General features: G+C 48.0%; 1 pseudogene; it reads left to right on the top strand.

Annotated features, from left to right (window-relative positions):
• The first annotated feature begins 5,364 nt into the window (after positions 1 to 5,364).
• Positions 5,365 to 5,543, top strand: LOC145271761 (U2 spliceosomal RNA; annotated as a pseudogene).
• The last annotated feature ends 351 nt before the right edge of the window (positions 5,544 to 5,894 follow it).

Below are 5,894 nucleotides of genomic sequence, written 5' to 3'. Positions count from 1 at the left end.
AACACCTTCGACAGACCCGACAAGCTGCAAAATCCCACCCCCACACTGTAGAAATCCCTAGATGTAAAAGATCTTTCTACTCCGGTAGTTTCTTCCCCAGAACCGCTAGACTCTGGAATTCCATTCCAGGTCACTGCTTCCCCAACTGTACTGACATGCAGAAGTTCAAGTGCAACGTGTCGTTTGGCAGAGTTTGTTGGTCGAAGTAGAGAGTGTGTATTGTCAGTCCAGTGGGTAGCACCGGAATTCGAAATATGAGATCAAAAAGACAACCGCGTGCGTATCAGTATTTTTTTAAATAAACAAAATATTTATTTAATGTTTCAAATTTTCGGCTTATAAAGCCTTCATCAGGAATTTTCTTTTTAAACAATACAATAGATTTTTTTTTCCTCACGTGCCATGGTGTCGTTTGGCAGAGTTTGTTGGTCAAAGTAGAGAGTGTGTATTGTCAGATACGCACGCTGTCGTCTTTCTAATCTCATATTTCGAATTCCGTTTCCCCGTGCTTCTAAAAAGTGGATTACTACTAAACTACCCATTCGCGCTTAGACAGCGCTACCCACTGGACTGACAGTACACACTCTCTACTTCGACCAACAAACTCTGTGGAACGACACCATGGCATGTAAGAAAAAAATATATATATATATATTGTATTGTTTAAAAAGAAAATTCCTGATGAAGGCTTTATAAGCCGAAAATTTGAAACTTTAAATAAATATTTTGTTTATTTAAAAAAATACAGATACGCACGCGGTTGTCTTTCTAATCTGATATTTCGAATTCCGTTTCCCAGTGCTTCTAAAAAGTGGATTACTACTAAACTACCCATTCACGCTTAGACAGCACTACCCACTGGACTGACAGTACACACTCTCTACTCACAGCCCGTGACACCCCTAGTCTCCCAGACCTCTTCCAGCCACCAAGCACCTACTCCCCATGAGGGCAGCTCTCCAACGCCCGAAGGGAAAGATGATGCAGACGGAGTTGCCCATAGAACCCAAGCGCTTTTCAGGGACACTTTGGAATCGCTAAAGGCTCTCAGGGTGGAATATAAGGCACCACCGCCCAAAGCTCCCCAAAACACTCCGACACTACCGAAAGCCCCGAAAACCAACGCAACGACAATAAAGACCGATGGGCGAAATCCCATGACTCAATCTCCGGGCAAAAGGAAGGAAACGGACCAGAAGGTGGGCCAAAACCAGTCTACGACACCACAGGATGACTGGCCAGAGTTAGCCCCAAACAAAAGGGCCAAGCAGCAGCAACAACAGAGCCACCAGCAGAAGGAAAAGGCAGCGGCAGCCGATCCCCTCCCAGTCCGTCAAACACCAAACAGGACGAGACTACGGCATGGGGCCCTCCGGAGCTGGAGCAGATGACACCCGATGATTATAGGGAACTCTTCAACTCCACTTACAAGGATGCCACGAAGGGAACAACCATCATACCCCTTCCGGGACAGATTGAAAAATTGGAGAAGAGAGTTCTCTCCCTGATCACCTCTGACCTCAAGACCAGGAGTTTAACGGGTGTCAACAAAGACACCATGGTGGAAATCCTCATTGACTTGAACATTCCGGCAAGTTATATATGCAGAAGGAGTTTCGGCATGTGGGAAATTCTGCTCCCCAGAGAGGAGGATGCAAAAAGACTGGCCAGGACTGAACACAGAAGCAGGAACATTCGGCTCCAGTCAGTATACCTCGGTGGGAGGAACACCACTGTCTCAGTACTGAATGTCCCGTGCTACATGACCGGAAAACAAGTCGGGGCCATACCGAGTCAGTACGGTGAGGTGGAGGCAGTCACCCCAGCCCGCGGTTGACGCAACGTTTTGACTGGGGACTACAAAGTTCGGATGGTCCTGGGCAAGGACAGTTTTGACAACATTCCAGCCATGCTCAAGTTTGGAGAGCAGACCATGACACTGATCGTGGAGGGGAGAAAACCTCACTGCTGGCACTGCCAGTTGAGGGGACACATGGCCAATGACTGTCCTAAAAGGCAAACAGCGAACCCCCCGGGAAAAGTTCCCACCAAATTACCTGCTAAAACCCCAGCAGAGGTACAAGCCACAGCCCCAGCCGCAGCCGCAGGCAATTCCAACCCGGCAGCAGAAGCAGGTTGGGCAACGGTCACAAGGAAGGGCAGACCCAACAAAAATCTGCCCAAACCAATAACGACCAAAAACCAACCAAAAATCACCCCGATGGACACTCAAGCGCCCTCTTCCTCAAACAAGAGGAAGCTCCAATCTGCATGGAACGGACAAAGAGACTCCCCTCCCTTCCAGAAGGAAGGATATGTGAGACGGGCCCTCTGCAGCCAACACCAGAACTGAAAGGCCAGCTGAAGGTCTGTTATACACAGCTAAAAAAACTTTCTTTACGTCGGTGGCGATACTGTCACCGACCAAACCAAGTTCAAGGACGCTCCCTTGTTGACCAAATTTATTAGGGTCAACAAGGATTCCAGGACTGAGGCCCTCTGGGCATGGATAGATGCCACGAAGGATGCAATCCCAAGCCAGCAGCTGGTGGACACGGAGCATCCTTCGCTAAACAATTTAGTTTTTAAATGCGAGGGCAGAGTTCCTGTATATATTCACCCCTCCTTCTACAGGGCTTTAAAACTAATTTTTCCCCTGGACGTGGGAGGTGTGGCCAAGAATGAAGTGCCCTCTGCAGACTTACTGACCGGAAGCCTTGGATAGGCCTGCCACGTCCATACCCCCCAGGATTTCAGGCCCGTGTGTGTGACACTGAATTAAGTAGGTGAACATGACTTTAAACTTGGCTACTTATAAGGTGAGGGGCCTCAGATGTCGAAGCAAGGCCGCGCGTGTGCTTAGAGATCTGGTGCCCCTAAAGGTAGATATTGCCGCTATACAGGAGACCCACGTTCCACAAGAGTGTGTCGAGGTGCTCCTGTAAGCTGAATCGTCGTTTTGCAAGGCGAGGTAGTACAGACAGACGGTAAAGGATGAGCGGAAAGACATATGTAGCACACGCCTCCGCCCGACCCTTCAAGGACAATTTCCTTCGAACCCAACTCTTAACAGAGGATTTGACCTTGGCCTCTACTTCCGACCAGTTTTTCTTCAGCTGGAGACCCGGTCCGAACCACAAACCAAGGATCCGGACCGGGCCGTGGGTCCAACTGAAGATGCCCGGAAGCGAATTTACTCCAGTCCAGGCACCCAACCGCAGACCCACCGACTTACTGCGATTGAAGACGGCCCCCGTAACTTCTTCATATCGAGCGAGCACCTCGGTGACCACTTGAATGTCCGTGGGGCAAGACACGAACACGGTGACGTCATCGGCCAACGCGGAAACTCTGGCTCGTGTGCCTCCAAAGAGAACTATCCCGCACAGGACTGGTGTAGTCGTCTCGTCCCTTAACTTGCGAAGGAGGGGTTCCAACGCCAGGACATACAAGAGAGGCGACAGCGGACATCCCTGTCGTACCGACCGGAATACGGCAAAAGACTCTGACAGCTTACCGTTGATCTGCACCGCTACCGTCAGCCTGTCATACCGTACAGAGATCCACTTGCGGAAGTCTGGATTAAATCCGGCGGCATCCAGCACAGATCCCAGGAACCTATGGTTCACCCTATCGAAAGCCTTGGACTGATCCAAACTGATCAGCACGGCATCGGCGTCATCTTCTGTCCCCTCTATGATCGTGCGTATCAGATGAAGATTGTCCTGAATTGATCTCCCCTTCACACATAGCTCTGGTCTGCTTCGATCAAGTCAGTGATGAGAGCCTGCATCCGATTCGCAAGAACCTTGGCCAAAATCTTTAACTCTGTGTTTAGCAGAGTCAAGGGCCTGAAATCGTTTAAATCTTCCTCCTCACCATGCCGTTGACCTTTCCTCAGCAATGTGATCACTCCCTTGGTCACCTGGGATAGAGCCCTGAACAAACCAATGGTTGAACATATCCTTCAGAATAGGGACCAACATAGGCGACAGCCTCAAGTAGAATTCGTAGGGTAGACCATCAAGCCCCGGGGACTTGTTGCAGCCGACCTGCTTCAACGCAGTAATGATCTCATGTTCCACGAAAAGACCATCACAGCTAGCCGCTATGAGGCGGGGCGAGTCGGCCAAATAGCTGCCAAACTCTTCGACCCTGAGTGTGGGTAGTTGGGTGAAGCGCTCCGATAGATACTTTCGAAACCCCTCGCAAATCTCCCGCGTCGACACGAGGGCATGCCCTTCCAGGTCGTTTACATTTCGAATGTACCCGTCCGAGCCGTGCTTTAGAGCAGCCTTACGCTCAACAGTGTCTACATTAATAGCCTCGTTCGAGACTTTCATTAGCCTAGCCCTAACTATCTGGCCCTCGTACCGCTCGCTAACCAAGCGGCTGAGGTCTTGTTTAGCTTGTGCTATCTCTAGGGAGTCCCCACCCTCCAATGCCTGGGTCAGCCTATTCTCTGTACGCTTCTTGGCCTTAGCCTTATCTAGTGCGAGGCGTTGGCTGTACTTGACCGAGAAACGTCTAATCTTAGCCTTGAGGTTAACCCACCACTTACTCCCAGTAACCGCCCCCACTAATGCCCATTGGATTATCTCTGTAACCTTCAACCGGTAGTCCTCCAGCTCCAATAAGGTGCTGTTGAACTTCCAGTATCCAGCCAGTCTAGGCCTAGGGCTCAAGTTCAGATGGGCCATAACTAGTTTATGGTCCGAGTGTCCTAAAAAGTGGAACATGGGGCAAGATAGGAAATCTACATCGCCTCTTCTAACTAACATCTGATCCAAGTAAGTACTTGGATAGGAAGGTGTATTAGGATGCCACGTCCACATCTCCAGCCCCGGGTGATCCAGGCGAAATCTGTCGACCAGGTCGCACGAAGCCATCAGGTCAGACAGACTGCTGTCACACCACGCCGACCCGCTAGTCCTCCCGACCTTATCTATCCTGGGATCAAGGATGGCATTCCAATCACCCATTAAGACTACCCTCTTCGGATCATCTACAAAGCCCTCCACCCGTCGAAAAAGGAAGCCCTCTCCACAGTGGGGTTTTCATTAGTTAGCTTTAGATTCCACAGAGTGAATGAGGTATTGTGGTAAATGTTGCCAGTCAAGAGTAAAGTCGCCACAGACTCCATTTTTACTTTAGTTACAAAGACCCTGCAACACTCCCCTCCCCAGATCTTTTCGGGCCTTGTGCCTAAATTTGTTTTGTCTTTTGGAGATTTTACTTTTTTAAATGTTTTAATTTTATATTGGAATTTTTTTTTATTGTAATTTTTTCTTTAAACGAAATAAATTAAATATGAAGATCAAAGTGTAGTATCTGTTCTTACTACATGCTGTACTTATGTTTCTAACTTTTCCTTGGCCACATGGCTAAGATCAAAGTGTAGTATCTGTTCTTAATAGATACTGTACTTACGTTTGTAACTTTACCTTGGCCACATGGCTAAGATTAAAGTGTAGTATATGTTCTTAACAGATGCTGCACTTACATTTGTAACTTTTCCTTTGCAATGGAAGGAGAAACCCTTCCATGTTAAGGCATTTTTAGTCGCATGCAAGTAACTCCATCGGTCGGTCTATAACACATTTACATTTAATTTTTTTTAAGCAAGGGGTATGGAGTAAAATTTTTGTCCCCCGATTTATCAAAGAGGGACCAATGTTTTCAATGGGTCCGTAGTCTGGATGATTGACGGATAACGGTCCATTAGTTTTTCCTGAAATTTTTATTTACTGAAGTCATTTCAGCCCTTTTTTCGGTCATTTTAGTTTATCTTTAAGAATTTCATGTCAATCCTACATTCACACATTCATTCATTACATGAGAGCACATGACTAATGGCTATTGGCCTTGTTAAACTCAGATCAACATATGACCTT

Source organism: Euprymna scolopes, chromosome 46, assembly GCF_053919585.1.
Source record: "Euprymna scolopes isolate OS-2025 chromosome 46, ASM5391958v1, whole genome shotgun sequence".
In the NCBI taxonomy this organism is placed as follows: Eukaryota; Metazoa; Mollusca; class Cephalopoda; order Sepiida; family Sepiolidae; genus Euprymna; species Euprymna scolopes.
The sequence above is the reverse complement of the archived record's forward strand: the minus strand, read 5'-3'. Positions and strand labels throughout refer to the sequence as shown.